Source organism: Molothrus ater, chromosome 2, assembly GCF_012460135.2.
Source record: "Molothrus ater isolate BHLD 08-10-18 breed brown headed cowbird chromosome 2, BPBGC_Mater_1.1, whole genome shotgun sequence".
NCBI classification, from domain to species: Eukaryota; Metazoa; Chordata; class Aves; order Passeriformes; family Icteridae; genus Molothrus; species Molothrus ater.
Window position 1 is genome coordinate 105,183,205 of NC_050479.2, and position 25,681 is coordinate 105,208,885.

General features: G+C 36.8%; 1 long non-coding RNA gene across 1 annotated transcript in view; it reads right to left on the reverse strand.

The window, feature by feature from the left end:
• Positions 1–25,681, reverse strand: part of LOC118688430 (uncharacterized) — a 224,181-nt gene that overhangs the window by 127,480 nt on the left and 71,020 nt on the right. Inside the window, exon 3 of the long non-coding RNA XR_004980469.2 lies at positions 5,065–5,143. This is a non-coding gene — a long non-coding RNA (uncharacterized LOC118688430). The remainder of the gene's footprint in view (positions 1–5,064; positions 5,144–25,681) is intronic.

Sequence of the window (25,681 nt, forward strand, 5' to 3'; positions counted from 1 at the left end):
GTCTCTGTGATCACTGGTGCTCTGTTTTGATTTCCTCCATAATGAAAGAGTTAGACTCACCCATTTCTGTATCAGCTTCTCATTGAGGCAGGATATTTCTACAATCAGTTTTGATTTAAAGAAGTGACATTTGAGAAACTTCAATTCATTCCAAACTCTGACTTTATAACTCATATCATATAACCTTAAACTCTATCCCACCCTAACAGACACACTAGAATATGCTCATTTTTGATTCAGAAGATACAGCCTCCTAGATTTGTCTCTCATTACTTCATCTTTTCCTACAAAACCTTCTCTTAAAGCTTAGCTATCCTAAGTAGAGAGTGCAATTACCATCTAGCTATCAAATTTCTTATTAATCCCTGGTGACTATAAATAAATATGTGAAGGGCAGGGGCTAAAAGGGGATCTAGGACACCAGTAGACAAAATGAAGCTTGCATCTCGGTGTCACCAGGATTTCAAAGAATGCTTCCCCACAGGTCATTTTACCAGCAGCAGTGAAAAGAAAAATCAGCCAGTTTTCTAATCAAGAGCTAATCAACTTAGGTGCTCCTTTCACACAGCTCAAAGTAAGCTTTATGGTGAGTTGAAGGCTGGAAGAGAGAACCAGGGATAATTTTCCTTCTGAAAGTTGTTCACTTTTCTGCCTTGCATAAACTAGACTGAGCAGAGAGAGCTCTTTGCACTGGATGGTTCAAGATGTGGCCTTGAGTTCCAAGCACTTAATAGGTGTTCATGTAACCACCCAGCCCTCTTACTGTTAAACCTTCCAGTAAAACCTTGCTATGTGAAAAGTGTCTGTGTCCTTGAAAAACCATTAGGCAATTACATTGCAAAGTCATGAAAAAGCACTTCCTCTAAAACTTATGAAGAAATCAGACACCTGCATGTACAATGTAGTCTTAAAAGCAGAATGACAGGATTACAAGGTCAATGGTTTTCCTTTTGACAGATGTTATCTGGGCAGGATTCTGGCTCCTAGAGAGTGCAGAAAAAGGAAAAAGACTAAAAGAAGCAAAAAACGGCAATGGGCAGCAAAGATCAACCAAGTGAAAAATAATTTTAAACAAAATATAGAAGAATTATGAGTGATGGGAACCATAAGGTGGCAAAATTTAGTTATCATTTAAAAGAGGAATCTAATGTTACTCTGCCACTGGGGTTTGACTGCACCACTATGCACCCCATGGAACTCTTGGATCCCCCTAACTTTTCCTTCACTCTGAATATGCTGGTTAAAAATACTCTTTTGATACAAAATTGAGAAAATGGCAATTTATTCTGCATGTTAAGAGCAAGGGACCACTTGTACTGTTCTCCACCAGAAGAAAACACAGCATATAGCAAGGACAAAACCTATTTAATATTTATACATAAAGCAGATCTAATCTTGTTTGGAGTCTTCAAGACACTGAAATGATGAAATAAGAACAAATTCTGGACACCAGTTATTATTCCCATATGGTTACTGAGCAATTTATTACTGCAGATAGACATCTGATACTGTCTGCCACAATTTAATCTCACTTCTATTACCATTTCACTTCACTGACCCTTACATCCTATGTAAAAGTTTTAGCTTGAGAAAACCTAATTAATTTACTATGCATAAAATGCCCCACAGACTCCCCTGATGTTCTCTTCATACAATTCCACTCCTATTGGACTGATCCTTCAAGAAACAGGCAATAGTTAACAAAGGCATATGTCAAGACTCAAGGAGGACCAAACTCAATGCACCAAAGAAAAAGTCTAAGCAAGGAATGGAGGCAGAATTAGCACAGATGTTTTTGCAGCAATAATTAGTGGTCATCTCTAAGACAGAGTCCAGAGGAGGCCACCAAGTTAATTGGTCAGATGGAGCACCTCTGCTGTGAGGGAAAGCTCAGAGAATTGGGATTGTTCATCCTGGAAAAGACAAAGCTCTGGGGTGACCAAATTGCAACCTTTTAGTACCTGAAGGGAGTCTACAGCAAAGATGGAGAGAGACTGCTTACAAGGGCCTGGAGTGACAGGACAAGAGGGAATGGCTTCAGACTGACAGAGAGTAGGTTTAGACCAGAGATTAGGAAGCAATTCTTTACTCTGAGGACGGTGAGGCCCTGGAACAGGTTGTCCAGAAAAGTTGTGGCTGCCCCATCCCTGGAAGAGTTCAAGGCCAGGCTGGATGGAGCTCTGGGAAACCTGGTTTAGTGAGAGGTGTCCCCTACCCATGCCAGGAGTTGGAACTGAATGATCTTAATATTCCCTTCCAATCCAGGCCATTCTATGATTCTATGAAATGATGATAGGAAGTGCCACATGAAACACTGCAAAAAGTGTAAGATCTCCAGCTGTGAAGAAATATTCTGAGAACAAGGCTTGTATATGATGTTAATCTAGTCCAGGAGTGTGGGCATTTCTATCTTTCTACCTATGAAGTTTTCCTTATTTCTTTCCTACATTTCTCTACCCTTGACTAATTTACTATTCAACAGGTCATTTGTACCACTGAATATTTGAAATTTCTTTCAGAACCAGCAACCAAATCCTAATATTGTATATAGATACATATATATCTATATCTATCTCTGTTTATACACACACACACACATCATTCACAGGTGTAGAGGATGCAATCCTGACAGAATTGCTTCCAACTGTTGGGATATAACACTCTTTTCCCCACCAGATGGCAGTACCTTCAACTTAATATAGCCCGGACTGGTCACCACATGCACAGCAAACAATAGCATACTTTATGTCTGGGATTTTCCTTAAGAAGGAATGTTGATTTTTTGAACATGGGCAGTAGACTTATTCCAGTTTCCTCCTATTTAATGGCAAAGTGTTCTACTAATAGCTAAGCTCAATTTTGATCAGTATATACTACAAGAGTTTTTTTTAAACACATATCATTTCAATTTTTTTTTTTTCAGTATGCTCTAATTTTGTCAAACTGGAGAAGTACAAATATTATTTCCAGTCGTTGTCTTGTTCCAAGACTAATTCCCAAACAGAAATATCTGGGTAACTTTCAAATGCATAATAAACTTTTGCAATATATGCTAAAGAATAAAAACACCAAAGGACTCCAAAGAAAGAGGGGAAACAATAAATACCTTTTGCATAATTTTTTGACAAAAATATTCAGTGTGAAGATTTCCTGACTTATAAAAGCTCAGGGTAAAATTTACACCAAGAATATTTTTGCAGCCAGTACATACTATTTTACACAACAGCAAAATTCTCTTTAATATGTGGGCTGACTTTTTTTTCTACTGGAAAAACCAGGAAAGTTTTTGTCAACATAGTCCAGGCACCATAAAAATAATGTAATTTGGTGGATGGGGACTATTCTGTAGGATATCCAGTTCTAGGAGCAACTTACCCATTTGTTCTAACCAAAAGATCATTGTTCCCTTTTTATTTCTTTAACTTCTAATTTTCCAGAAGAAAATGTCCTAAATTACAAAAAGAGAACTTCCCTCCTATTCTGCTAATATTAGTATTCAGACTGATTAACTGGGTTTATCTTCAGCTCTATTCTGACTACAAAGATAATATCAAAAGTGCACATTCTTATTAATAAAACACACTCATTCTCCAATAAATTTATGACCAAATATGCAGTCTGTTTGGACAGCTGGCTTCCACCATCCTACAAGCAGGGATTGAGATCCCTCTTTTTCTCCCCATGTTTGTTGGTTTGTTTTTTTTTCAGCAGAAAGTAGAGCAACATTTTCTCTGGATATACCAAAAAAAGTAAGTACAGTAATGGAAAGAAAAGACCATAAAAATAATGCAAAAAGTGATACGACTGCATTCTACTAATGAAATACTAAGCAGCCAATTATACTTGTCTTTCATACTCACGGGCAATATTCCTGAATATTTGAATTTTAATACCAAAATGCAAATCCCATTTACATCGATGTGCACTGGATAAGCAATATCCCAAATCAGTGACATTTGAACTGAAGATATTCTCAAGATATATTTTACTTCAAAAGACCTGTTCATATACTTTTCATTATGGCATGATATCCTTCTGAGATTGCATGTCCACATCAGCTGGAAGGATGAACAGAATCCACCATAAAAATAAGTCATTCTTACATCACTTCCTCTTCCTGAAGGCAGAGGGATAGCAAAGGTATCAAGTAATGTTTAATATGAACCAAAACAAAACGATTTGAAGTGGAAAATGCAAACCTTTGTGGATAACCATGAATGCAAAATCCAACCTTGGCTTGGAAGGAGAAACTGAATGAGAGTCATGGTTGAAAGGCACAGAGCAAACACAGAGTAAACACAGAGTAAGCACAGGCATTCATCATTTAAAATAAAGTGCCAGCATAGAAAGCTTAGCACAACCCTGTGATGTTCAAAGGGATGGTGAAGTAGAAGTGATGGACAATTGCTTTTTCCTCCAACTGTAGGATCAGTAATAATCCTACAGTTACCTTTAGAGAATTCTTTGTATTTTGAAAAGGGGATGGGAAAAATAGAGGTGAAGGAAGAGATGCAAAACTGAATACTGGGGAACATGTGTTACAGTGAAAGTCTTAAGAGATCTCAGATATATTTCAGCTAACTTGACCAAATTTGTGGCAGTCATTATAGGAAAACAAATACCACCTGTAATTGCCAGCAGAAAACAATGGAACAATGGCTCAGAGCTGAAGCTGGTCAAATTTAAATTAGGTAAAAGATTTTGATCCTTCATTTCATGAAATAATCACTTTTGCTATGAAGATAAATAGTGGATTAAATTAAAATAACTTCCCGCTTCAAAGAAAAAATGCAAGGGAGTAACAGCACAAAATATAAAAACGTGAGGGTTTACATTACACAGTCCAATGGCTCATTCTGGTTTGAAACCCAGCTCTATGCTGTGAGGAGAAGCACCATATCTGAGCTCCTCAGGAGCCATTTGAAATGCAGAGGGAGCATCTTCTCACTGTCCTGGGAAAGCCACTGTGGGATGGAGAGCAGCTGCACTGCCCTCAACTTCATGTGCCAGGGGCTGGTCATGGTGACTGGGACAAAAACTTTGGGGAGTGGTCTCAGGGCTTACCTGCAGCTTGTGGAGCAGCAAACACAGCCCTGCTGTGAGGTGGAATGGCAGCTGCACACCTGGAATGGCAGCTGCACACCTGGAAGAGACACAGCACATGAGAACAGGAATAGAGAACTTCTGCAATAAACTAGCTGAGTTTCACCTGTATTTCAAAAGGAAGCCTGTATCAAAGAAAGACACAGTGTTGTGTCCCATAACTACACAATATAAAGACAAAAAAGAGGAATCTTTTTTTCTACAAGACTTGATGAGCTTTAACATATTAACAAATTTAAGGGAATTGTCATATACCAGTAGCTGAAACAACAAAGTAGCATGGTACAACATCCTCTCTCTTGCAGGCCCCATAACCTTTCAGCACATCAAACTGGAGGCACTCTCTTGCTGGATGCACATTTAGTTGTGTGCTGAGCTTTGCATGCAAATAAATTCACAATTTTATTACTTTTATAAAGTAACTAACTCAATTTCTCAAACTGAATTTTAGTACTTGAAAATTCTTTTTTGTCTTTGTGGATTGTTAGAAAACATATAGAATGAATTCCTGCACAAAACTTATATTTTTTTCCTCATCTTCACAGCAAACACAAGGTTCTGCTTAGCAGAATATATAAGGAAAGTATTAATCTACAATCACGTGTCTAGTACAATAAATACATTACTAAGCGAAAACACGTGTAGCAGAACCACTATGCTGGCAAAAGATATTTAGCCTGCACAGTAAGAAATCCTCTGAGCTGTTTGTAATCAACAGATCATATTTAGTGCCTTCCTTTCATTAACATGGAGTTTTTCAAGAAGTGGGATAAGTTAGGAAATTGTTGTTACGCTCAGAGAAAGCACAGGATTTTTAAATGAGGAACCCTTCAGTTTCTGAGGGCTCAATTAGTATTAATTACAAGTTTAAAGAAGCACCACAACATATTCACATTGATAGTATAGGCATATCTACAGCATAATTACTGTCACTTCAATAAGTGCAGTCATGCATTACACATGCCCTTCTAGGATCAAAGTGGTGGCATATCCAGTCCAAGCTCCTGCTATCACAGAGGACTGTGTTTCACATTCCCTTTCATAAATGTATCATTTTCCACCTTGCAAACACTTAGACGTGTGTAGAAAAACAAAACCTGACTGCTTTATTGCGAGTCTCCTCCAGAACACTACTGCTTTCATAGCTAGAAATATTCCAACTTCCAGTCTGATTTCCTGCCAATTATTTCCGTCCCAGCATTGTTCCTCAGATTAGATTGCTCTCCCTCACTCACAATTGTCCTGTTCCCACTGTTTTCTCTTGGCCTTTATTTTATTGAAGAGAAATAAAGCTGTTAGTATGCTCACAATAACCTTTCCCTTCCCACTATTTGTTTTAGTCCCATTTCTTTCCATGAGTGCTACATCTAAGTTCATGCTTCCTACACCTGGGCACTCCAAATGCTTGGCAGCATTCCTTGGGAGGTTGCTGTGGTGCCTCACGTGGAAGCATTACTAATTTTATTTCATTATCTGAAAGGTCCAACTTGATGCTCTTTTAAATTGCACAAACCTTGCTTATGGCCTTATCAGATCACTGGAGTTGCAGTTATTTTGGATGAATTTACCTGAAATCCTCCAAATATAAGTTATAAAAGAGAAAAATGTGCAACCACTATACCACTTTCTCCTTGCTTTGTGAAGGAAGTCCTAGTACAGATAAATGGGTTTTCACAGATAAAGAGGCTTTGCAGCAAGTAACAGGCTGGACTGAATATCTCAGGAGTTTCACTTGACCAATGCAAAGTCATGAAGGTTTTCTTCACATCTCACCAATCCTGCTTACATACAAGCATTTGAACAGTTTTTCATGTCACATAAGTGCTAAGACAAAATTCTTTATGAGAGGGGATAACTAAGGAAATTTTAATGAAAATCACTGTCAGTCAAATTACAGAATATTTGGAAGATTGCTGAACACAAGTACAAAAAATTAAAAGTAGAGTTATTCATCAAAGCAGAAGTTATTATGGGTACTTGTTATCCTACTTGGTGCTCAGAAACCAAAAATCAGAATAACTCTCAGAAGAGCAAACACTGAACAACTTCACTCCTTGAACCACAATACCAAAATGATTAAATTCCAGATAGTTCAGGTCCATGGACAAATTCATGGACAGGATGTCTATAAAGAGATACTGAAGGGTATGTGTACGATGTCCCCTCTAGCATCACACATCCAAAAATGAGGGATGCCAAGTGACTATGAGGGAAATGGATTACCATTCAGATCCAAAATCCCAGTCACAGAAGGTTCAAGGGATGTCATTTCACATAAATAAGAAATATTTTTTTCAGAATGTAATTTCCGATACTTTTTAATGCCAGACTATCAACCACCATGCCCCTCATAAACCAAAAATCATCAGATTTTTCATTCTTTATGAAAATTCTATTTTCTTAGGCCAGAACTATCATAAATATATCATTGACAGTGGCATAACTAAGCATATGTGCTGATCTTTTCAAAGTTTCTCTTTTCTGAAATGACTGGTCTTGTTTTGCAGTCTGCTATGTATTCTTTCACATAAAACTTTGGATGATTGCTCTAGTTTGCAAAACACCCTACTCTCAAGCATAAACAGGATTTCTTCACAAGTAATTCTTGTCAGTAATGTGCAACTTCCAGAGCTCTACAACATATATAAATACAAGGCAAATTTCCACCCCTGATTCTGAAATAGGATACAATAATTCTACCAAAGGCTTATCTTTGGTATATATAAAAAATAGTCAATATTTCTTCCTGAAAAATCCTTATTTCACAATTAACTCTTTAGTTAGGGAAGGGAAAAATCAAATATGAAAAAAAAATTAAAAGGAAGAGGCAAATGCTGAGAAAAAGGCATTTTAAATAAGAAGAATCATTGTGATGATCTTCTGAAGATATTAGAAAGGCAAAACCAACCATGTGTTCTACTTGTTTTTCTTTGTTTTCTACTTTTTTTCTATTGTTTTTTACTTTAGGGTAATGCATCTTCTTGCAGATCAGAAAGCAAATCATATTCTGGGCTGCATCAAAAGCAGCATGGCCAGCAGATGCCTCTTGCTCTGTACTGCACTCTCATGAGACCCCACCTGGAGTTTTGTGTCCAGCTCTGGGGCTCCCAGGACAACACAGACTTGGATTTGTTGGAGAGAGGCCAGAGGAGGCCACAGAAATGATCAGAGGGCTGGAGCAACTCTCCTATGAAGACAAGATGAGAGAGTTCAGTCGTCAGGCCTGGAGGAGAGAAGGCTTGGGGAAAACTTTACTGGAACCCTTCAGTTCTTGAGGAGATTTAGAAAGCTGGAAATGACTTTTTACAAGCGCTTGTAGCAATAAGATGGAGGGGATGAACTTAAGCTAAAAGAGAACACATATATGTTAGATACTAGGAAGAAATTCTTCCCTCTGAGGGTGGTGAGACACTGGCATGCATTTCCAGAGAAGCTGTGGATGCCTCATCCCTGACAATTTCCAAGGCCAGGTTGGATGGGACATTGAGCACCCCGGTCTAGTGGAAGATGTCCTTGCTTGTGGCAGGGGGGTTGGAACAAGATCATCCTGACCCTGAGATGAGCTCAGTTGGTCAGAGCATGGTGTTAGTGCTGTGAGTTTGATCCCTGTATGGACCATTCACTTTAGGGGTGGATCCTTGTGGGTCCCATCCAACTCAGAATAGTCTGTAAGTTTGTGATCTTTCATGTCTCCTCCAACCAAAGCCATTCTGTGATCTGTGGCTGTTTGGCAGGACCAGCTCTGCAAAAAAAATTTTGTCCTGAGATTTTATCACTTGTGATTGTGATCTTAGCCAGATTCTACACAAGAACAAAGCTGTTATTGCTGTTGTTTTGTATGTCTCTGTTAAAAAGCGATGACAAATATCAGGTTATTTTGGACTAACGTTATTTCTGTAATGTTAAAGATTCCCTTTCTGTGAACAGCATATAAGCATTAAAGGACTTCTACTTATCAATAACAGAGGCTCAGAAAATGGCAGCCCTGAAAAGAACCTCATACACTTGAGATGTTCTTGGAATCAGACTAACTTCTATTTCAAAACATCAGAGAACTATGACACTCAGTGAGAAAATGTGACTTTCTGATCATTTGAGAGTTCTTCTTGCACCTGTTATTCATATGCAATGCATCTGGAAGGAGACTTGAATAAGGGGCAACAACTTAATCAGAATTTCTAAGGCTTTTTGTGGTGGGGATTACAGACCAAGAAGAATACTCAAGAGACAGAGAGACTTAATTTGTTTCCTATCTTAAATCAAAGCAGATGCAGTCAGTCATTCCCAAGTTCATAACAATGCAAATCCATGTACAGTACCAAAAGCAAATAACTTTTGCTGACTTCACCGATCTATCAAGGCTCTTGGTTTTAAGGAGGAAAATCTAGAGGCTTTCATGTGCCACCAAAATTCAAACACCACAGTTTTAAGCTTTGATGATTCTTCCTCCATAGGCTTCTCCAAGTCCTTGCTCTTAGGAAGTTGACAGTCAGGTTTGAATATTCTGTGTCATTAAGGTAATGTAGAAAAAAATTACCTGGAGAATAAGATCAAAGGATCTTTGGTGGGATTAACCTGGCAGCACTTTTAAAAACATTGGGTTTAAAAGGAGGCTTTTACTTAAATTTCAGTCAACTGTAATGAATTTTGTATCAGCAGTCTAAAACCTGGGGGTTCATCTAGTTTTTGCTGCCTTTGTTTTATCCAGTAGATTATTAAGATGTGCAACATGATAAACGACTGTCCTTGAAATTATGATTTACAACATTGTTGCAATATCACAAAAAGTACAATGTCAAAATTGCTTAAAGCCAGAGTGCAAATTGCTTAAAGATTTACAGAATTCTCTCCACTGAGCAAGAAGATCATGGTCTCTCTTTCCTCATTTGGCATGCTATGACAGAGATGACATCTTTTTGTTTTTTAATTCAAGTGAACAATTCAGTCTAAAACTCCTGTAAAATAAATTGGTGACACAGCAAAACTTGCCTAGAGCAAACCATGAAAAATCTTTGTCTACCTCTCTTGTGGAGAAAAAAAAAAAGTTCTGAAGATAACACAGGTAGGAATTGCACTGTTTATAAAAGAAATTGTGCCTGATAATCCTTTCTACACAAACCACAGAACTTCCCAACATCCTGGAGGCATCTTCTGTATTAAAAAAACCCCAACCAACAAACCCTCCTTCTCCCTGTTTTCTACCTTGGTTCAGAGAAGCTGAATTGCTCAATGGAAGTTACAAAACAGTGGTGCTTCTTGAGGCACTTTAAGGCATTTTAGAAGGGGAACAAGATGTTTAGATTATTTACTCCTCCATTTAAATGAATGGCCCAAAAGGGAAAAGGGAATCTCAGGCTCTGAGTCATCACTGGCTGAAATGGAAAGTAAAAGGCCTCAGACTGGCAGCCTGAACTTTATCTTGAATGAACCAGGTGCAAAGTTGGCACATGGCTCAAGCAACTGCCCAAAGGTTTTTCAGAATGTATCAACAACACTAGAGGGACAGGACCATGTGTGCTTTGGGGCAGGACATCAATTCATGGTAAAAACCACTCTACAACAACACCAATGGAAATAAAACTGAATGGTTTCACAATCATGTTTTCATTGCTTATGGAGATGCAACTTTTCCCTTCAACACCAAGTCTTACACATCTTTCATTGCAGTGCTCTATCCTCAGCTCCTTATAGGAGGAGACTAATTATTTCAAGAAATGAGCATGGATATAATTAAGATCAGAACCTCCCCTTGGTAAACTGCAGACTACTGTGAATCTAGAAATTATTTTCTTATCAATTACATTAAAATGGACAAGAAGAAAGCCTTCCACTTAAAAAAATCTTCCTTCCAGTAGCAAATATCTTTCTTTAAAAAAAAAAAAGTTAAAATGTTATGTTACCATGAGAATAATTTCAAGCAGCGTGTTTGAATACCAAATACAACAGCACTGTCTTTTGCACTGTTTGTGCCATACATATGACAGATTATTTAATCTTTTAATTTACCATTGTAAGGTATAAAAATTGAGAATTGAGAGAATTTCACATAGACTAAATGAACTTGAAGACATAACATTTCCACACAGTGTATGAATTTGTAAAGCACAGTGAGTATGTGAAAATGTTTGCCATTATTAACATGCATCTGCTGTTCAGCAGGAATATCAAAATGTATTATTACATCCAACAAGCTACACAAAAGACCAGTAAATAGATTCTTCTCTTAAACTAATGGGACTAGTTAATGGACATTCTGGAGAAAAGGTACAGCTTGCAATCATGTCAAAGTCCAGCTGAAAACTGAATGCATATGCAGGGTATAAATTATCCAGAATGAATCCAGTTAATCCAGATCGTGACCTTTTTAAGGTAATGAGCTTTAAGATTTTAAGATAATGGGATCCCTAATTTTTATTGTCAATATTTAATTGCTTATTTGCATATTTATATTTTCCTATGCATGTTTATATTTTCTTATTCAGTTTTTGAGGTTTTTTGCTTGCATAATTTTGGCCCATAAATGTTCAAGGTAGGCCAAAAACTGTTTTTTAAAAAAAAAGCCTGTTGTTATCTGAGAACAACTTAGAGTTAGTTCACATACATCCTTTAATTTCAAATACACAGTCCTCACTCTGAAGTTAAACCATCCTAAAGATCAACAAAAGTTCAGAATACACTCTGAGAAAATACTGCCTTTGGTGAACTCATAAATATTAATTACATTTATAGGATAGCAATACAAATTCTACCAAGTACCACAGGTCCCTACATTTATTAAACAGCAGGAAAAAAATACAGATAGAAATTATATAATTATTAGCGTTTCTGAAACTTTAAACTCTGTTACACAGTTTGCCAGACATTTCCCTCCCACTGTTCCTCCCACCCCCCCAGTTTTAACAAGAATAGTTGGAATAAAATTAATCTCATAGTGATAATAAGACAAATGCCATCGTTTGTAATAATACAGACCATCATATAGTATGTAACAGAAGCCACCAAAGCAAACTCTTTAACAGTAAAATTCTAACAAAATAACAAGCCATCAAAATTTACAAACAACCACAAACAGTTAAAATGTCACAGAACAGATGTAATAATAAACACAGTTCAAAAACCAGGCACACCTATGCCAAGGCAAATACACTGCACATTTTAATTTTTCAGGAGGAAATGTAGCATGTAGCAGCTAAAGGAATGACAAAGCAAAAAGAAACAAAGTACAAACATAATAATTCTCAAAGGTTAATGGTTACACCACAGGTTTATAGTCACTGATCACATTTTTACTACCTATGCCTGCAGATAATTCGCTTTTCTTTTCCCCCTGAAGACGGCAGGACTATTATGTGTTGATTTTGTGTGCATTTTTAGTTGTCTTTTCTAGAAGTGCAAATCTTGAAAATTAGCATTGTAGAGCCCAAAAACGCAGAAAAAGAACTGGCAAAATATTGGAACAAAAAAGTTATTGTAGAAACAGAAATTCATTACTTTCATACTCTGTCAAACTAATAATAATATGCACTTGGAAAGAAAAGCAAAATCTTATTTTAAATGGCATTTGCTAAAGCTACATTAACAAAAGGATTTGTGGCCCTGTCACGAAAAAAACATTGACCCTTGACCTTTTTTCAGTTTAGAGAAGGAGAATAGCCAGAATCTTGTGTATCAAACAAATGTTTGTTTTGTATAAACCTTCTCCCAATTTTCTTAGCTTGCTGCAAAAGCGGAGGGATAGAAAAAAACCAAGGACAATGAAAAAAGAAGAGAAGAAGAAACTGCCCCGGACGAAAGGCTCGATTTAGAAACAGTGCAAGGCTGCTTCTAAACAGTCATGTGACTTTTTTTTGCTAACAGCCATGTGCTCGCGTATCATTTTACTCTGAAATAACTCTGCGGATTTCAGCTCAACCTGCCTTTGCTTATAATGCATGACATAGCCTGTGAGGGAGCCTGAGAACTGTCCCTCTTCAAAAGCAAGGTTCCCATGCTTGGCCTGTCACCATGGAAGCAGATGCCTTTTTTTGCTTACCCCTGCTTACCTCTTTGCAGCCACGAGCTGCTCCCTATTGTTAAAAGGGGTACGCCTTGATTTTTCTTCGTCGTGACTGAACTTGCCTCTTCTTCAAAGGGCACGATGCTGCAGGTCATTGGTCTAGACTGTTTGCACGGTCCAGAGAACAGCCTTGATGTAACCCTTGCTCCGTCTGTGCCACACCACCAGCCGTGCGACTGCAGACTGTAGGGGGACATCGGAGATCTGTATTTGAAAAGAAGTCCGTCCGATTTTGCCATTGTGCCTTTTCAGTCATCGATCGAATGAATATCGAACCTTCTGTCGTTGCATGTGTGAAATAGATAGCTTAGCAAGCACTTTTGTGCCCAAACCTGTGCAGTGGGCCAAACTCTTCCTTTATTCACAAGTATTATTGGTTTTTTGTAGTGTAGTAATTTCTTGGGAACTTTAATAACAGTGTTTTTATGTTAGACCAGCCTCACAGAAGAATCTCTTTGTTTTAACCTGCTTGATTTAGCACTTAATTTTTTTTTTTAAAAAGGTGCTTTCACTTTTAATCATTTCCAGTTGAACATCAGCCCTCTTAAAGTGCAAGGGAGGCTGATTTGGAATCAGTATGAAGAGCCTGGAATTGTGAGGGGTTTCAAAACAAGATACTGACTGGTGGTTTGCTGCCATAAGGCTTTAAAATTAACATAGGAGAAAAACAAATGTGAACTTGGAAAGCTTCCAAAATTAATTCAAAAAGTAAAAAATCAAAAAAAAATTGCTTTTTTGTTTGTTTGCTTGTTTGTTAGATACAATAAAGCAGAAAGTCTTAAAGAAAATACAGATATTCTAATAGATAAAATAACCCTGACAGTGGTAACTAGAACTCTAAAAGAATTTATATTCTTTTTTTCCCCTTGATATAAGAAAGAGAAAGAATTTGGAAAATTACCATGGGTTTTTGCTCTTCTGTACCAGTGCAAAAACATTTTTGATACTCACTGGTCAACTTTTTTTTTTTTTTAGTATATATTTTATTTTAAAGATGAAACAGTTAAATGTCCATTGCAAGAAATTATGAAAATCATGCTAAACCACTGAGAAAGTGTAGCTGAAATATTCAGGCAGAGTTCAACAGAACTCCAGGAATTTCAGGGAGGAGTGAAGAAAAAGATTCTCTAACACCTTCGAATTAAAAAAAAACCAAACAAACAGAATTGTAGCTAACGTGGAAAATTATATCAGTCGGTAAGCAAGTTTTTACTCTTCTTTTAATGGAATGGCAAAATCTCTGATCACTGCTTGTCAAAAAAACCTAACAATCTACTGAAAGTCATCAGGAACTACTTGTACAATATGCCAGCCTCTAGTCTGTTCTAACAAAATTTGGATTGCATCAAAAAGGGGCTGAAATATTCTTCAGGATGCTGCTAGCCCAGAGCTGTTTGTATATGACATCAGTATATATATTTTTGAGATACCACTGTCTCATACTTCAAGGCATACCTATTTTCTCTAATTGCCGCAGGCAAAGGGGAGGTGCACTAAAGAATAAAGAAGGTTATTGTGACAGATGAAACATAATTCACAATGAGTACTCTTTTCATCCAGACTTAAGTAGCAGAGGATTACTCCAAGCTGAATTTTAGGGGAGTATGTATGATCTAATAATATGAGGACAGGCCACAAGCTGAAAGGCAATATAAACCAATTATGTTTTTGCTGATTGTTTGTGGGGTTTTGTTGTTGGGGTTCACCCCACCCCCCCCCCTCACAACACCCTTTCTCTTTTCTGGAAATAGAAGAAATATTAACGTGAAGAGGGTCTGAAGAAGCACGGGGAAAAGTAAGAAATGCCAAGAAATAAAAAGTTGGAATTTTCTGGAATGGATATTGACAAATGCTTATTCTATATTTCTGCTTCATGACACTTTAATGAAATAAGATCATGCCTTTTCTTCAGTAATTATGCACTGTGAAAGTAGGTAAACTAATTTTGATACACTTATTGAACTTGCCTTGCTTCCGAGAAATTCATACTTGAGTCTTCTAAAAATGCTGTGTGATGTCAAGTTTAGATGTAGATAACTGTGATAGTAAAATAACTTTCTGCTAAGTGTGTGTACATTGCTTTTCTGAGTCACTGTTTTAATATTTAAACAGTAAATGGGTAAGCTTGCATGAGTATTTTATGTTTGTTTCCTTATAGCATGCTTTTGGCTTAGCACAAATTACAGTATTGCATTTCGAAAGGCTTAATTTTTTTATAGTTTCAGTTTTCATAAAAGAACTCTTCTTGTATGACCTAAAATTGCACTCAGACTGTCTGGACATTTTAACTAGTTAAACTGCAGAAACTGCTAAGGTGCTTGGCAGAAAAGAAATAGAAAATGTCCCATTTTGTCTATAGAAATGTTAGTTTAGATTAATTACTTTTTAAAGTAATAGGTAACTTTAAAAAATCCATTTTAATGTAATTTTATTAAAGCATTCATTGATCTTCTCAAAACCATTTCTATAAATTTTATATAATTTTTACGGTATACAATTGTACTAAATTGTATAATTTAGTATGCAAAATAAAACTCTTTTTAGATATGGATTCTAAATGTGTTCTTTGAGTGTTCATCATTTTTAAAAAATCCCAGACAAAAAACCTCAAGCAACTATGAGTTAAATGTTTATTTTCATATATTTTGGATTTTTTAAATAACACAAAATCTTCTTAGAAGCAGAGCTAATAAAACTGTGCTTCTAATTGAAAATTAATTATTACTAGGAGTTGGTTTATATCTTTGAGATTTTGGACTGAAATACAAAATAAATATTAATTGGAACAGATTTTCTGTTGTTCAATGCTGCTACATGTCAGACCAGCTAAGACAATTTAACAACTTAACATCTAATGTTCCATAAACAAACAGCAAGGAAATGGCAAAAAACAAGCACATGAAATTATTATATTTTATAAACCAGAAAAGAACAATGCTGTTTTGTTTTTAGAGGCTGTTACTGAACTATTCTCTTACATAATACAATTTCATGTAATTCTTAAAACCTAAAACCAATGTAAGAATTTCATAAACACCATAAGCAATTAAGTGGATTTTGGTGAATAAGCAGTATTCATTAAGCACACAGCAGTACTATATTTTAAAGAAAGAATGAGCAGTCAGAAAATGTATAAAATGCAGCAAGAAAGCTGCTAGGTTGAAAGCATACATTTTAATATTTTAGTTCGCAAGGGGAGCGGCAGCCAAAAGACCATTCTAACCACCTGACAAACAGCAACAAACAACAGCTCTCGAGTCAAAATATTTATTAGGGTGTCATGTCAATGTACAGGCTAGCATATGTGCCAAGGAGAAATTATTCTATTATCCTCAGCTGAGTGAACCAGCAACAATGAACGTACACATTTGTAAATATACATGGAATGGAGAATGTTCTTTCAAAGCACACATCCATTTAATTTTCATTGATCATTTTAAAAATATATCAAAAAGTGTGAAGTACATTAATTCCTGTGACAATTTTTATACAAATGTTATTGTTGCCCTGTCACTTTGCACTTGCAATCCGTGGCAAAGTTTCTTAGTAAGAAATATATACTTTAGCATTTGTTTCAGGACAGAAGTGGCATTTTAGCTACACTGACTGACATTAATTTAAGCAATAGATCTTCTATTAATAAACTTTCAAAAACATATATTTTAGGGGTATTCATATACCCCTAAAATATAGGGGTAGACTTGTTTTGTTCTCCTCAAAATTAGTTTGAAGTATAATTCATTATTGCCGAGGCACGTAAAACTTTCAGCAAAATTGCAGATGAAGGTTGTCTTTGGAAAAGTAAGGAAAAGAGAGCAGAACAGATGATGCCTGTGTGCAACAAAAGAGTCTCTTAAGATGAATAATGTTTTAATATTGAAACAAAATACAAGCACTTGTATAAATATATAGTATTACACATTATTTAAATTATTTCTGAAAAACATGCATCAGGCAGAATGAATATATGCCAAATTCACCACGTAGTTTTTAATTGCCAGTGTTTAAATTTTTTTTAAAGAGAAGAAGGAGGGGAAAAGAGCTCTTCCCCTCCCCTGCAAACAGCTTTGATTTTAAGAAAATCTAAGTGTGCAGGTACAGTTGTCTTATCCCATAGCCTATAAAGCTTTAAAAACCTACATCTGAAATTAAGATTTGTAATATTTTGGGAGCAACAAAGAATACAGCAACTCAGGAGACAACACTGGGAATGTAGGAAATCACAGACTTTGATTCTATACGACAAGCTGGATAGGAGTCAAAGCTGCCACATGTGGTGTGAAAAAATGCCACCCCGGTGTGAACAAAGGGTTTAAAATGGAGTCAAGAAGCGTGCAAGCTCAATGTCTAAGCTTTTCCTGTGAATTGTACTGCCACAACCTGCAGGATATCAAGTGGGCTGGGAAGAATAGAGTGCCTTTGGAAGCTACAATGGAGTAGCGGTGGCCGTCGGTGCGTTGTGGTTTCTATTGTTTTGCTCTTCTTGTTTGTGTGGCGCCACAATGCGCTGCTCTACTTCAGCAAGAAATTAAACTCCGAGCACCAAAAATAAAGTCACAAAATTCACCGAGAAACTGATGAATGCAGTAAGTTGGATCTTGCTTATTGTAGTCCTGGTTTACAGCTCAATGAGAGAAATTACCAGCTGGATTGTGCATTTTACTGGGGCCCAAACCGTGATGTCACACATGCAAAAAATAATAAAACTAAAAAAATAAATGTTGCTCATAAATATCTCTATGGCCTTTTACTGAGATAATTATTGTAATAATATAAACATTTTTTAGGTTTATTCAAGTAGAAAGAATGTTGCACCTTATTTCCATCAACAGCTTTTCTCCTTTTATTACAACATAAAGATGTTAATCTGCATATTCAGTTCAGAAAGAACTATCTTTTAGAAATAATCTAGTAATAGCAAACTAAAAATGTATGGGTCACACACTCACAAAACTGCTATACAAACACTGCTCAACACAGAAGGTACTAAAAATCATAAATATTCTACCTAAATAAAGGAAAATACCATGTAGCTAAGGAAAAAGGAATAATAAGAAAAGAAACAGTCAAATGTATTTTTCAAAAATATGTGAACTGCAAAAAGTACAATTTCCTTGATAAGAAAATAGATTACAGTTACTAAATTCCTGAGTAAAAAGAATTAAAATCCAAGAAGGCACACAAGCAAAACTTGATAAACAGTAGATTTTCTAAGAATTAAAGAAACCTTCTGATTTCCTATATTACATTTGCATTTTTTATTAAGGATTAGGTCAAAAGCCACTGATTTTTAGTTTATGAATGCAGGTCAAGACAAGAACATTTTTCTATTTACTCTGTGTAACTCTGTATAGAAATCAATCCGTTACTTTCATTACAACCACACAATCAATTCCATTTAAAGTACAATGCAACAGCCAAGTCCAAGGACAATATGGATCACTGAAAATCCTTCATACTATCCATAGAATTTATTCAGTTTGACTGGGACGATTTTTCTTCTCATTAGTATTCACCAAGCTTTCACAAACAAACTTATCCTGGCTTCACCTGTTTTTAGCCCAAAGCACAAACCATAGCAAAGCAAACACTAATTTACTGATGCTACACCATTTTGTAAGTATTGCTCTTCAGTAAATAACACAAATATTCTCTTAAAAAACAGTTTTATGTGCCTAAATCACACTGAGCCACAAATATTTCTTCAACTAGAATAAGACAGGACTGCATGCCACATAAACCATGCAAAATCCACACATGCAGACACACATGATGAATGTAAATGATGTATTTAAGCACTCTGTCTTAGCTATTTTTTATCACCTTACAAATACTTGTAAACACACTCCTCTCATTTTTCTCTCCCTCATAATGCTCTTTTCAAGTTCCTAGGGGACACAAAGACAAGATATTTAAAAAATGTAAAATATTATAAATGTCTTTCCCTACGTTCCCAAAGAATTTGCTATGATCATTTAGACAGATGCAATTTAGCCATTTTTATAATGGTTGATAATTTCATAACATTTTCATATGTACATAAATGTTCATCATTTCTTTAACATTTCTAGTTCAATATATTAAAACCTAGAGATACTATCAGACTTTAAAACTGTAAAACTCCAAAGAGTACTTTTATTTCTGGTATTTTTTATTTATTTTAATTATTTAAGTTTATTTTGCTGGTTTCCTTTTGTTCCCAGCCTACTCTCTCAACTTTGTTTCTCCAGTATCTTAGTATTTTTTGGGTTTTAAAATATTATTTTATCTTTCTGTCTGCCTGAAACATAAGCCTGTCAAACAGATATTTTAAAAATAACACAACAGATTGAAAAATGTCCTGTTCGGAGGTCTCTGCCCAATAAAATCTTATCTTTAATATTCTTAGCATTTGTTCCTTATTTGTTCTTTTATTGATCACTTTGTTCAACTACATGTGTCTCTCCCCAACAAGATATCAGAAAATGAAAAATGAATCTTGGAATATTGCTTCAGAATGTGCAGCCTGATGCAGACTAACAGTGCAGAGCCTGCATTTCCACATCCAACGTTTCCTCGGTTTTGATAATTTGAGATATGTAATCTCTGCAAGTTTCTTAGGGTGCCATCTCCTTTTTTAATCCAATGTATGTTTTTAAGTCTCTCTTCAATTGCTGTCCCTGCCAAGTGGCCATTCAGTGGGCAGCCTCCTCCCTTGGGCAGAAGCCAGCACTGCACACACGTACATACAGACATGTGCACGTACAGGTGGGAATGTGCCTGTTCTGCCTTGTTATTTCAGCTGAGCCTCAAACTGGGGCCCTCGTGAACCATTTACATTTATCTCTGCCAAGCCTCACTGGGTGCATTTCGGTCATAAAGAGAATTGCATAATGCCACATTTCTTACTCCCATACAACAGCATACAAATAGGCAAAGGGTTCACAGCACTGTGAGGGGAGAAACTGTTCTGACAGACTTGCAGTTATCCCCACTGCAAACCTTAAACAAGCATACGTAAACATCTTTTTCCTCCTGTTCAGCTGTGTTTACTTGCCACTGCTTCCCTCCCCTGGCTTCCACCAGCTCATTTCTCCCCACCTCCTGAACCTGTTTATTTTCTTTCTCCTGCCTATCTGCCAGCTGCATCTCTGAAGGATCCCCCAAAATCTGCTGTCCCACACATCCTTGTCCCAGGGGCACCCTGAGTACGTGAGTGGGGTGCAGGACTGAACAGGTTAATTCTGTACGGGCAGGTAGAGGCAAAGCTCAGGCTTTGAGAATACGAAACTGGACAGTTTGGAAGGATTGCATTAAATGCAAGATGTAATATCTGCCAGTGAGATAGCAGGGATACTGTTGGGAGAGGAAAATTCACTTTCCCAGAATGCTCTCCCATCTATTCAGACATTAAACAGCTGAAATGTGTGCGCTGCAGAGGTTAAGCTTGTCTGCTGAGAGCAGGACACCGAGCCGCTGAGCAGCCCCTGCCTCTCCCTCCGAATGCTACGCCAGCCTGGGGAGCCCTGACACCAATTTCACCAGCAATCTGCCCCCAGGGGCTGTTTCAAGACTGTCCCAGACCCATCTGCAAAGCTGGCCCTAGAGAGCCAGCTCAGGTCTGTTTGACATGCTACAGAACAGCTATGTAATCCAGTTCAGAGCCTGTAAATAAGCAATTTAAGGGATCTTTATTTATTAGCAGAAAACAATTCCAAGCTTTCCTCACTCAGCTGTGTAAATTAACAAACAAGGCTTTCCCCTGGCTAAAATGCACACTGGACCAGCACAGTAACCACCTCCAAAATCAGCTCATTCCTCTCAGCAAAGGCCATTTGTCAGGGCAGATCCTCCTGCCATCTCCCAAAGCCTGCCGGATCTACGTGAGGCTCATGGGCCAGTCCAGGTAACAAGACCAAATGGTAAAGAGGCAGAGGAACACGTGGGGAAAACACAGTCTGAACGACCTCCTCTAGGACAGAAAACTACTCCCCAAACATCTGCTGCAGAGCCACTGTGGTTAGAGTGGTAAGAACAAACATCAGGGCCCCTGTCACCCTCAAGAACTTGGGGGCTACACCTTTAACATTTACCCATCCCCTGAAGAGGATGCCTGGAAAAATCAGTCAGGAAAAATACGAGCTTAGGAAAAAATTCACCACCCTCTTCTGCAACAATGGCTGCTGGCATTTATTACCACATGGGGTAGTAAAGTCAATTCAATTTTCCCTGTGTGCAAGTGCTGGAGGTTACCACTGGGTATTAGTGCCAAAATTATTCTGATTCCTTGTGACAATATGTTTAATTCACACTTATTGGCAGTTCAATAGGAACATCTTTGGTGCAAATGCACACTCTGCACATCAGCCATCCTGTGGTGTTTAAAAATGAGAGACCAAGTGTAACATGAGAGTATTCTCTTATTGGAAAGAACTTTTCACTGCCTTCCATAATTTGTAAATCGCCTTCTGTGGGTTTATTTTAGTACCTTGATTCTATTTGAACATAGCTTATTATGATTTAATTTCCTCTGTTCTTTTTTTTTTAAACAGAGGATGGAAAAGAAAAATAAATCTCTCATGCTCTCAGCATATAACAATTGATATAATAGACTGAAATGGCTCCTTCTAATCACTTGGGGATTTTTAAGTGCATTTTATTGACATGATAAGCCATTATGAGTCCTTCAGATTTGTTATGGTTTATCATATCAAGGCTTACGGTTTTAAGTAATATTCCTAATATGCATTCACAACATCCACTCCAACAGCTTTTTTAATCTCAATTAAATACCATTAAAGATATGTATGGTACCTATGTATAAGTGGCACTAGAAGAGTGTTTATATCACTAGTGACCAAATAATGTCAGACTGGCTCAATTGCCTTCTACCTCATCCCATACACCCAGAAGTCTTATTGCTCAGTACAAGTGCATATGAAGAGGCAACATTATTCAGCAGAATTGTAGGGGACAAAATTTTCTCATGCTATTTTTTGCTTTTTCTTTTGGCTAGGGTTCCCTTCTTTCTTTTATTCAAGGTAGTCAATAAAAGGAGATCTCTTTTGCCAGCAGCTGCCTGAGCAGAACTTGAAACCTCTTGATACATTCCAGCAAAATGAACATAACCCCTGGTGTCTAGGACAACATTTGTTCTCAGAAAGAAGTAAAACTGAATGTCAAAACTCACCTGAGAGAGCAAAACTCTGACTGCAAAGAGCATGACCATGCAGCTATCCTGAATGGCCACATAATTCACCTCTGTCTTCCCCAGCCTCTACTGCAGATTTATGGTCTGCCTCTTTATGGTTTTTGCACTGCAGACTACTGTTTCTTGCCATTTCATCTTCCTTTTATCATTACATTCTGACTTCTCCACAGCCCTAGGTCCCCTGCCCTTAGGAGAAGAAAGTGGAAAGCAGCCAAGAGAGAAGTGTGCAAGGCAGAGGTGAAACAGTCAAAATAAGTATGGCTGTCAAACTGGCCAGACCTTCCATGAGCAAAAGGCAGAGACTCCTACATTAGGACCAGTAAGAGGGAAAGGTGCTAGAAGGTTATAAACCACTTGGAACTTAAGTGTTATGAATTTATGGCAATCACTCTAAATTCGAAATAAAATAGGTGCAGCTGTCATAGGAAGCTGAACTGGAGAAGAAGACAAAGCAAGACCTTCCAAAACACAGTACAAAAAAGGAGTGGTAAGCCTGGCAAAGCAAGCACCACATCTGGCCTAAGAACAGCCATTAAAACACCCAGAGGCTCAGTAGGATGCCAGAGGCCCACCTTAATATCTGGTGCTCTCCCATGCAACCCAAGGGCAAAAACCTTGGGAAGGGGTATAAAAATAGCCCAAGAAGTGCAATGTTCTTCAAAATCAAAGAATCTGGGAGCTGTCACCTTGCACAGAGGCTAGACAGTATTACTCAGTTAATGCTGTATCATCTTGCCTCTTCAAGTAGAAGTACACTTACCTCTAATTTAAGGAAGGAAATTATATATAGATAAAAGATGAAGAGCATGTGTCATTTAACTAGAGACACCAACAGCAGAAACAAAGATATTCATGTTGTAAAACTAAAGGATGCAGATGTAAATTGTACTTATAGTTATGGACAAAAAGATGCACAATTCCCTAATCATTTTTGGCAAAATGGCTGCAAAAATCAAAGTTTTTCACTGTTGTCAGAAGTTGGCCCACTACTGAGATTACCCTCAGTACAGAATGTGGTGCCTCTCCTCTAATGGATTTTGAGTTTACGATGCAGTCTCAGAATCATTTCAATAAAACCAAAGGCTATCAAACGATTTCATAATCAATTAACACTACAGCTTAATTCCCAGTCTGCTACATCCTTCAGTGCTGCTTGGCCACATAATTGATGTCTAATTTGCCATACCATAAAAATGGCCTTGTTTATTCTCATTCCATTACCAGTAACTAGTTCATTATTCTAATGCATTCTGAAGTATTAAAAAAAAAAAAAAGTGAAAGAAAATTCCATTCTACTCTACATGCATTAGTTACCCTTATAGGTTAAAAATCATATTTAAATCAGCATAGCCCTTTCTCTTTATACATACCAAGTAACTAATTTCTTGCAGAAAATGGTCCAGTTTTTAGGAAAGTTTGTTGTGGTAAGACAAGACCAGCGAGACTGATAGATATTAGTCCTTGAATAAAGTAAAGAATTTTCATTTTCCTGCCCAACATGACAGCAACAGTCCAAAAGTCTCTTCTAAGAAATAACTTTACATTATCACATCCTCAACTTGATTAAGATACTCCAGAGCAAAACCAGCATCCAAGAGCAACTGAAACCTCCCCCGAAAAAAGGTTTATATCACAGTAGAAGAAATCCTCTTGACCACTACAAGGATGTTAAAGTCTGCTTTACTTTTGTATTTGACAAAAAGTCCTGTAGCACAGGTCAGTGATCAATGGCTTACCTAAGCAGGTAAAACTTGATCAAATAACTACAAATTTCTCCTCCACTACTAATGGACGCAATGGGAGATGGAATGATTGAAAATAATTTACTGACCACTTAAAGGTAGTAAAAATCTGTTCTTGAGTTCCTTAAACAGAGTAGCTGCAGTGCAGCATCTTTCTATATTCATTCGGCCAAACATGCATATTTCTATATTCATTCGGCCAAACATGAATTCAGGCAGAAATCCATAAAGACAAAGTCACTTTCTAGAACCCTGGGCCTTTAAACTGCTGTCCTGATCTCATCTAGTCACTTGCTATTTTGTTAGACTGTTAAAGACAGCATTAAATAGCTATTATTCATTCAATACTCTGTCATTTAGTATTTACTTTCTAGAATGATTTGGTTTCCTAAAGATACATCACTGCTCTTTGATTATATACAGCCATTTCAAAACTTCATGCAAGGAGGACCTTATTTTTTTTAGGAAATGAATTACTAATATTCATGTGATTAAACTAAGTGATAAGGTATTACATTCCTGGACCACAAATATTAAATGATATTATAGCATGATAATCTAGAAGAATCCTACCCACACCTTATAATTCATAATTTTTGGGCTTATATTGTGAGTCAGATTTCATAAATAAAATTAATAAAAAAGAGAGAAATATAATCAACAAAAGAACCAAAATAGATCAACACTCAGAAATCTCAGATTTATATTTGCCTTTAGCAGACCAGGGGACCATGGCTCTGATATCCATGTCATTTAGAGTACCTGATGATATCTGCATCTGTATTTACATGCCACTGTCAAACTTCTGGGAATATCCACAAATTTTATTTCATTGCTATATAGAAGTCAATCCCCTCCTTTTCCCAAGAATCAAATAAACAGTTTTCAAGACTGATTGTCACAGACCACCCATTTTGTAAGAAAGAGATTATTTATCCCATCATACATTTAAATATAACTAGTTCACTATTTTCTGATTTGTCAAAAAAAGAAGGTCAACCATAAATTAGTTATAACCATCTAAAGTATACAGAGAAAGAGGAGGAAAGGACTGGGGAGATAGAATCTTGGTACCTGTAATAATGAAAATTAATTGACCCAAGCTGTCCTTTATATGGAAATGCTCAACAGACCCTCTATCATCCCAGAAGTTGACCAATATAAATTTTACTGTTAAACAGACTTCAAGTATTTCTTTAATTTGAGGCAATTGATATATTCTCATATACACAAAGAAGCAAATTTAGGACTACTTTTCTGAGTTGTGCATATTAATTTTTTGCCTTTGCATAAAATAAAATCAGGTATAGATAACATACTAATGTGAAATGGTATTACAATAATGACCAGAAATATTGTCTATGATCCTTTAAACACACAGTTGTATCCACAAGCACAGCAATCTATCCATCCATCTACCACTCCAAGATATTTGAAAGAAACCAATGTACATAGTCTGAACAACATGTGAGTCAAGAAGCACAAAGAGCAAAGTACAAAGTTTGGTTCCATGTTCTCATTTCTTTCAAAAGGCACAGTCCTTAGTACTTTGGTTTGTTTTCCACATTTCCTTAGAAGTATTTAGAATAT